Here is an 11,722-nt window from a genome sequence, read left to right on the forward strand (position 1 = left end):
GTGAGCCCCATGTTGCCCCGATCCAGGGTTTTTATACTGACTACAAGATTGGAGTCGGGAAGGAATTTTTTCCCCCTGAAATGGAGCAATTTGCATAAGCCTCATGGGGGTTTATGCCTTCCTTAGGATCAACACTTCATTCAACCTCAATTACTAAGTAAAAGTTTCTCAGCGATGGGGATTGACATCCAGTAGCCTTAGTGACCTTGCACTATGTATGGACCGTGTAATACAGTGAAATGACAGCATTTTCTGGGCTACCTGCAGCTTAGATGAACCAAACCAAACCAAAGAAATACAAGCATCATATGGACTGAATTACCTGGGTCATACATGGACGACTGAACTAGCCCATAAGTGAAGTTTTCCTTGTTGACTTCATAGTTGGAGTGACACTCTACGACCCTGCACTGACTAGAGGAGTTTCTAAGACTATCCCCATATTCATTACTTCCAATGTGTGGGTGACGTTACATTAAATTATATTACCAGATACGTGAAATGCAGCATTTCTTAACACCTGTGTTTCTGCAGCAGCCAAAACCGCAATGTGTAACCTTTGCCTAAAGGTCATTTAATGCAAACGCATTCTAATAAACCTTTAACATTTGGCAGGCAGATATTATCACATGTTACAGCATCATGAGCCTTTGTTAAGAGATCGCTATAATATAACACTCATCACTTTCTAAAGAAACTTTACATCACCATCAGTTTTCTACACACAAGATGAAAGTGTTGGGACAGGTGGCAACGCCTCAGTGAAACAATAGCCTTTGAAAGCTGCTCCTACTGAAGAAACAGGACAATCTGACCTCTCTCATACAAATGCCAGATCGAATCATTATCAAGCCACAAATCTGTAGGTGCAGGACGGCCCCTGCCATTTTCCACTTATTAGCGGGCTGTCTGCCCATTTCCAGTGGAAAGATTACCATAAAAATTACAATAACAAAAAAAAACTAAACAAAACAGATCTTCCTCATCCGACAACTAATAACAGTTGGACAAAGCATGCCATTCACTAAATGCCCCTCAAGGCATTAAAAGATTTATTAATACCATGTACCTGATTTTCACCCAAGGCAGTAAGTGTCAGATTCACCCACACCCTATGGCAGAAACTTTTAGTAAAAAGTTGTGCTTGTCACAACTCCAGACGGGCACTCACTTTAAAAAAAAAATGGTTATGTGTTGAAAGAAGAGGTGGAGAAGCATCAAATTCCACATTGGCATCGCTTTGACAGTCCCAGCTGGTCTCCGCTTACTTCCCGTTGTTACAATGTGCCATCCATGAGCATGTGACTGATGCTGTAAATCACCGGTCTCAGTGGTGACCCCATCATGTATCATGTCCACTTATGCTTCCTATGAAAGGTATCAGCAAATGTATCTACTATGCTAAATATCTCATCTTAAGGCTGAAGCTGCACATTACAAAAAAAAAAAAAAAAAGCTTCAGATTTTGTTTTTTTGTTTTTTTGTTTTTTTTTTGAGCCAAAGCCAAGAGTGGCTTCAAAAGGAATAAGAAATATCTAGGAAGCTCTTACATTTCTCCCTTCTCTTGGCTGCAGCAGAATTGAAACAAAAAAATATATATACAGTATGTGTCATTGGCCTAAAAGGGCTTTCCACAGGATAAAGCATCAATGTCCGGGACCCCCAGTCATCATGAGAATGGGGGTCCCCATGTGAATGGAGCAACAGTGTGAATGTGTGATCACTGCTCTATCTACTTGCACAGGACTGTAAGGTTATATTCACATGACCAAGCTACGTGAGTGCAGGATCCGTGTGGCACCCGTTTTTTTTTTGTTTTTTTTTTAGGAAGCTTCCATGGGTGAATCAGGTCTGTGAAAATGGTCTTGATATTCGGATGCTCTATTAGGGTGCATGCACACTACGTAACGCCGGGCGTGTATGAGAGCCGTACACGCCGGCGTTACAGCAGGGCTGCCGAACACTTCCCATTCACTTCAATGGGAGCGCTCGTAAACGCCGCTGTTACGAGTGCTCCCATTGAAGTGAATGGGAAGTGTTCGGCAGTCTGCCGTAATGCCGGCGTGTACGGCTCTCATACACGCCCGGCGTTACGTAGTCTGCATGCACCCTTAAAGGGGGTCTGCAAGCTCCAGCACTCCAGCTGTTGTGCAACTACAACATGCTCCAAAAACTTCCATGAACAGCAGAGCAAGTAAGCATGCTGGAAGTTGTAACTTTACAACAGCTGGAGTATTGAAGATTGCCTAACCCTGGTCTATTTTTTTCCTGGAGAACAGGCCCAACACAACCAAAAAACTAGGCTCTATCAGAAACGAGTAGGTCACGTTTCTGCTTGTTCTGAAGCAAGTACAGCATAATTTTTTAGGTTAAAAAGAAACTTTACAAAAGGTCCACTTGGGATAATGAAATAATGAATGTTATACACTCAGTGGCCAAAACTCACCAAGTGTATAACACCAGGACTGTATGCCAAGAACTGCACCGCATAGGCTTCAACAGTAGACGCCAACCTGTTTCCCATTGCTGGTGCTGCAACACAGAGCTTGAAGACTGGCATGAGCCTGCAACCATTTTCATGGAACCATGGAACAGTGGCGGCATGTGCCATGGTCTGAAGAATCATGGTTCCAGTTGTACAGAGCAGTTTGGCAAATATGCCCCATGAAGCCATGGATCCTGCATGCCAACAGGGACGTGTCCAGGCGGGAGATGGTTCCGTCATGGTCTGGGCCGTGCTCACATGGTCGCAATTGGGCCCCATTGTCCAGGTGCAGGGATCCATGACTGGAGCTCAATATGTACAACTTATGCAGACCATCTGCAGCCCTTTCTGGTGATGGAGTTTCCTGACGGGGATGTTGTGTACCAACAGGACAATGCAACATGTCATCGCTCAGTGGTGGCACGGGACTGGCTTAATGAACACACCAGTGACCTCAAGACCCTTGACTGGCCTGCCCGCTCACCCGACCTCAACCCTATAGAGCATGCTGTGGATGTCTGTGTCCGCTCCGTGGACCCAGCGCCAACCAATTGTGGGCTTCAGTGCAGACTGCTTGGATCAATATCCCTCCCGAACTCTTCCAACACCTCATGGAGTCCACGCCTCGTCGTCTTGCTGCAGTTATCAGGGCTCGTGGAGGGGCGACCCGCTATTAACACTGCATCCGGTACCTTCCCATAACTTTTGCCCACTAAGTCTAGTTTAGACTCAAACGTCTCACTCACACTTCCATTTTAGAAGATGTGTTATGTTCGTGCTGAATAATGGATAGCAGAAGATTCTGCTAATTTTCAGTTTGCTGCAGTTCCCAGTTACTTATCTACAGATCGTTTGTCTATGAAAAAAGTATGGATGTCCACATGCATCCATTAATGGGTGCACATGCAGTCCATGAACAACACGAACATCAGAGACCCTTATAAAACAGATTTGGGAATGGCACCTATGGCTGGTTGTGAGGGGGGGAGGCGCTGGACTTCGATTGAATGGCACGGATAGCACATGGATGACATCTGTGTGCTACCTTTGCCTCCACGGTCCCATTCATTGAGGCCAGTGAGAACGGGATGCAAAATGGACAGCATTAGGACCTGTGCTGAGTTTTGCCTCACAGCCCCATACACTGGACCGTGAAAATACACTGCCGTGTGTATGAGGCCATAGAAATGAATGGGTCAGTGTGCTAACTGTGAAAAACACATCTAACACACTGACTGTGCACACAGTCGTGTGTATGAGGTCTTAATCTAATACTGGACAGCTGCTTCTCAAGTCATGGGAATCACCTAAGAAGGTCCCACGGGAAACATCTGAACCTAGGAAAGTCCCACAAGGAGTATAAGAACAAAGTCCTTCAGTGTGTAACCTAACAACTTGGCACAACGATTTTTAATATCGGCAGTGACAACTAGTGTGGGGCACAATGCCATCATTCTATAGTCTTGAGAACTGACTAAACACCATGCTTGACATTCATATTTTCTTCTATTGGACTTGAATGTAAGTAAATAAGACGTTTCACATACTGGGAGATAAGCTACGGACAGGTTTTTCTCCCATTACTGGTGCTCAGTAAACTCTTATTGCAGGCTATGTTCTATGGAAGTTACAAGGGTGAATTCACACTGGTATAGATACTACTGACAACCAATGATCCCTACTGAATAAGAATTGGTGCCATCAGGTTTCAGCGTGATGCCCTTTGTTTACATGTGACAAATTGCCTTGCATGCATGTATACAGTAGATTCGTGGGTTTCCTCCTACACTCCAAAGACACATAAAAAAACAAGAAAACTTGATAATCTTCAGTAGTTGATACCTTTTTAATGGCTAACTCATAATGATGACAAATGGCTGACGTTTCGGAACGCTAGGCTCCTTTATCAAAGTAAATTTAAAAACATTTCTGAAGGAGCATATTTATATACAGAGCAGGCACAAAGGGTGTTAGATTTCAGGAGGAATGGGGGGGGGGGTTTGTTAGTAATTGGTGGAGACAATTTGTTAGTAATTAGTGGAGACAATTACTAACAACCCCCCCCCCCCCTTCCTCCTGAAATCTAACACCCTTTGTGCCTGCTCTGTATATAAATATGCTCCTTCAGAAATGTTTTTAAATTTACTTTGATAAAGGAGCCTAGCGTTCCGAAACGTCAGCCATTTGTCATCATTATGAGTTAGCCATTAAAAAGGTATCAACTACTGAAGATTATCAAGTTTTCTTGTTTTTTATATTTCCAACCCACTGGCTAACACGGTACAACAACGAACATAGTGATAGGTCATGTAGATTGTGATCCCTATATGGGACAGTGATGACAAAACCTGTAAAGCGCTGCAGAATATGATGCCGCTACATATGTAAGCTTAATAGATACAATAAACACCTAAATCTATGGTTTTAGATCCCAAGGTATGGTGAAAACAGATCTTACAATGGTTTAAAGAAGACATATCATAGTCTCTGAAGTTTTGAGTTTTATACACTCGTAGACTGGCGCCACTATCATTTTTTTTTTTTTTTTTTTGGAAGCCTGCCTGATTCTAAAAGATACTTTCGGCAACTGCTAAAAGTCTATTGTCAAGTGAATGGTCCTGCACTGCCCAATTGACAACTAATGTGTACAGTACGTAATTGTCAAGTGGGCAGTCCAAGTGCAAGTATAGTTTCAGAAGCCAAAAGTAATGGCAACAATATCTTTGGAACGTACACAAAAAGAGTAACAGAAGTGGAGTCAAGTGGTTGTTATAGGGTGAAATACGTCAGCTCAGGGCAAACGCACCATTTCAACTCACTCTGAATTTAACATTTAGCTGGTTAAAATTTACAGATTTTAGAAAGTGAAAAAAAAAACTGGATTTAGACCATTTACATTCAGAGTCACAGTTGTCAGATATCTGATGATTTTCCTTTACAGTCATTCTTGGGTAGCCAGGTACTAAACTCTGTTATGTCAGTCTGCACCCCATCCATGGACGCCCCAACTAGGCCACAGATTACGTCATAGGTTGATTTTGATCCATGATTTTACCTTATACAAGACAATAAACTTTGCATCCCACAGCTTTGCCCTACTTGTGAGACAATAGTGGCATAAAAAAATGAATCAAGTTTGGATTACGGGGACCATCATGTTGTAATCGCGGCGACGTGGCTGCAATAAATGCAGCGATAGATCACAATCTTTGTCCCCATGATGTATGGCGTGGCCAAGTTTTTAAGATCGACTCACCCCTAAAAGTGACTTTTCCCATAGAGAAGCATTGAATAAGGTTGAGCAATCGGGATCAGAAAAGATCGGATCCCAATCGGGCTGGAAAATGATCGGAAAACGGATTTTAAAACTGATCCTGAATCTCAAGATCGGCTCAACCCTAATTACTGTTTTGACCAAGTGTATCTTTAGCGCAATTTTCCCTATTACATAGAGGTATAAGTACGACAATCGGATGTATACGGTACATAAACGCCCAGCTTCAGAAATCCCAATACCTACTTTTGCTGCCATCTGATCTGCCAGCAGTACAACAACTCACAAATACAGTAAGAATGAGCAATTTACAGAAATCCACCCAAAATAATATATCAAAAACTGACACGGCAAGCAAAATACGGAACGATTATTCGCAATGATGACGATAACGATGCTGCTGCGCTCCTGGTACTAAACTGATGGAATATAACCCAGAAATAATCCTATCATCAGCAATGTGACAAAACAGATTGCATTGAATACAATATTGTTCAATAGAATTGTTACAATGTAGTCGTTCAATCCACTTGTCATAGACATGAAAGCATTGTATGTGAGTTCTGACTATGGAGCTCTATCCCGTGCAGAGTACACTGGCAGGAGTGGCACCGGGCACACATACACCGGGCACCTAGTACTAGGTGTGCAGCATGGACTCACCCCGCTCCGGTAGGTAACTACTGCAGCTGTTGTTGTCCCTGTGTTCAGAGGTGTGAGCCGCCTGCTGCTGCTGCTGCTGCTGCCGCCGGTCCCGGACTGCACTATGTTCTGCGGAGCACTGTCCTGCCTCTGTCTGCTGCAAAACTGGGAGCTCAGGCACGTGACCCCAGGCAACCAATCAGTATCTGTAGATCGGGCGCTCAGGGTAAGGGAGAGGGAATAGCAGTGAGGAGAGGCTGGAAGAGAGTGAGGAGAGTGCGGGCTGCTGGGGAGGAGTGGCCGCTTATAACTTGTCTGTGTACATGTGTGTATGAGTAATGCAAGTGCTGTACATTCCTGGCCATAGTACTGGACGGCATGTGCGCACATAGGACACAGAAAGTTATATGAAGTCTATGCTAAGACTGTACTAGTGGTGCGAGCACAACGTGTAGGGTGGACGTGTCATAGCTGCCAGGGGTGCAGGGCACAACGGGGTTTCTTTTACACACGGTGGAGCCCCCTACTGGCCTCACCACCATAGGGACTGAGAAGGCAGCAAGTACCCCAACACACAGTGTCAGAGAAGAGACTCCTTACATAGCTGACCATTCCCCATAAGGAGTGTCAGCAGAGTTCCCCTATAAAGATGTCCATATCCCATAAAGAATGTCAGCCAGAGAGTGCCCCTACAAATATATTCATAGCCAATGAAGAGTGTCAGCCAGAGATTGGTCCTCTGCATATAAGCTAAAGAGTGCCCCTATAAAGATGTACATACCCCATAAAGAGTGTCACTCAGAGATTGGTCCTATACACACTGTAAGCCAAAGAGTGCCCCTATAAAGATGTCCGTACCCCATGAGGAGTGTCAGCCAGAGTACTCCATAGTATCAGCCAGAGTCCTATAAACATTGTGAGCCAGAGAGTTCCCCTATAAAGATCTACATACCCCATGAAGAGTGTCAGCCAGAGTGCTCCATAAATACTGTCAGCCAGAGAGTCCTATAAACATTGTGAGCCAGAGAGTTCCCCTATAAAGATGTCTGTATCCCATAAAGAGTGTAAGCCAATGAATCATGCGGGGAGGAAAGTAGATTGTGAACTACTTTCCTGTCCGCATGATCCCTGCGGAGATCTGGTGGCAAGCACACAGACCCCATTATAGTCTAAGGGGTCCATGTGCTTTCACTGGCACACCACTTGCAGTTGCGTTCGGTATTCGATTCAGGGGGGTCCCCATGCAGACTCCCTCGGACGGAATATCAATGTGAACGAGGCCTTAGCCAGAGTGTCCTTATAAACAATACTAACCAGAAAGCACCCCTATAAATAGTGTCAGCCAGGGAGAGACCCTATAAACATTGTGTGAGCCAGTGAGTGCCCCATATAATAGTGTCATCCAGAGGATACCCTTATAAATGATACAACCAGAGATTGTTCCTATAGACAGTGTAAAAGAGTGTCCTTATAAACAGTGCTGAATAGAGAGTGTCCCTATAAATAGTGTCAGCCAGGAAGAGTCCCTATAAACAGTGTGTGAGCCAGTGAGCGCCCCATATAATAGTGTCATCCAGAGGATACCCTTATAAATGATACAACCAGAAATGACCCCTATAGACAGTGTAAGAGAGTGCCCTTCTAAACAGTGCTGACCTATAGCATCAGCCAAAGAGTGTCCTCATAAACAGTATTCTCCAGAGTATGTACTGTAGCAATATGTGTAAATGTAGCGGTTATTATGAATGTTCTATTGACAAGGCCACGTATGGGAACGGAACAGCTTTTGTCAATATGATTAGTTATGACTAAAAGCACATTGCATGCTAACATGACCAGTGCAATGTTTTCTTAATATGCTGATGTCCTATGATACACAAACAGCTTGTCAAGATATTCTAAGTCTGATAAGCAATGATTAATACACATGTGTATAACCTCTCCTGTACACTATTCTATAGGTATAAACAGGATTTACCCCTGTGGCTGTCTGACACTCAGAGAGGAGCAATGCTGGAGTGGAGCGATGATCACACAAATATTGTAGATCAGTATTCCCCATTTTTTTGTACCATGGACCACTAGCATGTAAGTCAGTTTTCCCATGGCCTGCTAGGGAGAAAACAAGGGTATGGACTGATGGTTGGGTAGGGTTGGGGTGATTGGGTGGATCAAAAGATATCACAATAAAGTGCATATTTAATTATTAAATTTACCTATACTTTATTAAGGGAGATCTCCCTTTATATGCATAACTTATTGGTAGTATGGACAGCTTCCTTCATAAAAGTATGAGTATGGTAGTGACCCTCACTCAATTAGGGAAGATATGGAGAGAGACCCGAGATGGAAACTCGAATGCTAGTGTGAATCTAGTATAACAGTACCCTAATGTGGGGGCATTATTACTGTAATAGTGCCCTCCACAGGTAATAGTTCTCACCCCCCACAGGCAGGTAATGTTATTAACTGTGGGGGGCACCATAACTGTAATAGTGCTCCCCCCACACAACCTATGGCAACCTCTGTTGTAGATCCACATAAAAAATAAATCTGTGACTGCCCATTATCGCAAGTTGGGGAAGCTCACTGGATATGGATTTAGTGAGCGGTAACACTGCATGACATACAGCAGACCCTGCTTCAGACAAACCACAGTGATACCATTCACTGGATAGCTTACCTTACTACATACAAACACTTAGGCCGAGTTCACATGGGGTTTTTTGGTCTGGAAAATGAGGTGGAGGCCGTCTCAGGTTCCGGTCCAAAATATGGGTAGCTGTGACTGGATGCTGGTGCACTGCACCGGCATCCAGTCGCTCACTCCATTCCGAATTAGGTCCAAATGAATGGGCCTAGTTGGGAGTGTCTTCAGGCGGATTCGCCGTGCGACTCCACCTTAAAAATCAGCATGTCAATTCTTTTTTCCGTGAGCCGGAAAAAAATGCTCCCCGAAAAAAGAACTGACCAGGTCCCACTGATTTCAATAGGAGGTGTCTTTTTGGTCAGGATTTTGAGGCGGTTACGGCCTCAAAATCCTGACCAAAATACGTTGTGTGAACTCAGCCTCAAGGGTCACTACACACTGAGTTTTTTGCAAGCTGAAAAATATCTGCTTCAGGAATTAGGAAACAGTTTTTTGAAGCAGTTTTTGACATGTTTTTTTGCTCCAGCACACTTTATGGACCTGGAAACTTCTCTTTGAAAAAATAACATCAAAAACCACGCCAAAAAACGCCGCTGTTTTTTTCAGCCTGCCATTGACTTCAAAGGGTTTTTCCAGGTGGAATCCACTTGAAGCTTTTTTTGTTGCAGATTTTGCTGGGGGATTTTTTGAGCCAAAGCCAAGTATGGATACAAAAGGAGTAGGAAATATATAGGAAACTCTCAAACTATTACCTTCTGCTCAATCCACTCCTGGCTTTGTCTCAAAAAACCGCAACAAAATCTGCAACAAAAAAAAAGCTGCGTAATGTGGGATGGATAGGTCATGTCGCTTTTTTTTTGTGCTAGCTTGTGGAAGAAAAATTGCTAGTGACTCCCATTGAAATGAAAGGGAGGCGTTTTTTAACGCGGATTCCGCATCAGAAACTACCTGCAAAAAACTCATTGTGAGCTGACCCTAACAGGGCGTATTTCATGGTTCGCATTGTCCTCTGACAAAGATGCAAAGATGCAACACAACTGTGAAGCTGGCGTTATTAATGTATTTATTTTTATTGGATAGGAAACTATGTATCAAGGTAAATTTTTGTACTTCTGCCCATAATGGGAATTAAGCTAATTTTTTGCAACAAAGAACAGAAGGAAACAAACTCCCCAAATACCATATGTAGGAAAACCAGCCTTAAATAGACGTATGGGTATCGGTGCATTATGAATGTGTGCTTTTGTTATAGTGAATAGCTTGCAGATGTGTTTATGAAATATTCCATCCCATGCATGCGCCGCTTAGTTTCCGATGTTGTGCAAAAGGAAACTGCAATACAATAGGTTATTATATACACAGGCCGAATCGCTGCTGCAATTCATCATTTATCAAAAGCTTCTATTATGTGCGTTTGTATGAAGAGTGTGCGCAGCCCATGGCCATTGTGAGTGAAGATTATAGAAATGCAACAAAAAACACGCTCTGTAAACCCTTTATTATCCAAAACAAACTCCGTGGAATCTGGAATTGTTCGCCGTTTACCACATCTTATAAGACGATTGCTGTCCATCCCACTTCTTACACACTCATATCCACATGCAACTGAGAACAATAGGATCAGGGGAAAGTTAGGACATATACATTTGTTGGTCAGGTGTTCCAGCCCTCCAAATTCAGTGGGTTCGGCTGCTGTTAATCTCCTCTGTATGGCCACCCTTAATGCCAACAGCAAAATATTTTGAAATCACCTGATTCTTTTATCACGCATGGGACCCGATATATTGGGGAGCTTCCTCTCTGCAGAGCAGTATGGTCAGCTTTTCAATATCCTATATATGAACCAAGGAACAAACTAAATAGCGAGTATGTGTTTAACTCTCTCCATAAAAAGCTATGGGAATTTATGGAAACAACTGAGTAAGCAGATAACCAAGCCCAGCAGCAGCGCAAGCCCCACCCACGAGATTTTTACAACATATTCTGTGGTTATGTCATATATATGTCTAATGTCAGAAATACCATTAATGCGGTTCTCAGCATTGGACAATCCCGATTTATTACAAGGGTCCCTTGGAAATAAGACAATCGCAAGGAAGTCCCCCTGTTGGGACCCCCAGTAATGACATAATTTACCTGCCATGCCACCACAAGGGGAATTATGCGTTTGGATTGCTATATGAATTAAATGGATTCAATCATTAAAAAGACATTTTTTTCTCCCTAACACATAGGAATAGTCTTAAGAAAGCCTATTCTTCTCCTATCTTTAGATGTCTTCCCCACAGCGCTGTTTGGTAGAAATCCCAGTTTTCTTCTGTATGCAAATGAGTCCTCTCAGCAACGGGGGCTGTCCCCAGCACTCGAACAGCACTGGGGGCGTCCCCAATGCTGCGACAGAACTCTCCAGCGCCACCTCCATCTTCGTCTGGAACAGCCTCTCTCCGCGTCTTCCTCCGGGGCTGGCTTCAAACTTCTAGGCATGCCACAGTAAACTGTTGTAAGTGGCTATTTTCTTGTGGCTGCCTACACAGTAAGCTGGGGTAAGTGGACACAAGAAAATGGCAGCGGGCATGCGCAGTCGGCTCTGCCCAAGGTCCGACGGCAAAGCTGACTGCGCATACCTAGAAGTTTGAAGCCAGTGCCGGAAGATAGAGGCATCGCTGGAGAT

The 11,722-nt window shown here is 43.7% G+C and overlaps 1 protein-coding gene across 1 annotated transcript in view; it reads right to left on the reverse strand.

The window, feature by feature from the left end:
* Window positions 1-6,597, reverse strand: part of STXBP6 (syntaxin binding protein 6) — a 52,067-nt gene extending 45,470 nt beyond the window's left edge. The window contains exon 1 of the mRNA XM_075283014.1: window positions 6,423-6,597. The gene's annotated coding sequence lies outside the window, so the exon portion shown is untranslated. The remainder of the gene's footprint in view (window positions 1-6,422) is intronic.
* Between the last annotated feature and the right edge of the window lie 5,125 nt (window positions 6,598-11,722).

This window comes from Leptodactylus fuscus, chromosome 7 (assembly GCF_031893055.1).
Source record: "Leptodactylus fuscus isolate aLepFus1 chromosome 7, aLepFus1.hap2, whole genome shotgun sequence".
NCBI lineage: Eukaryota > Metazoa > Chordata > Amphibia > Anura > Leptodactylidae > Leptodactylus > Leptodactylus fuscus.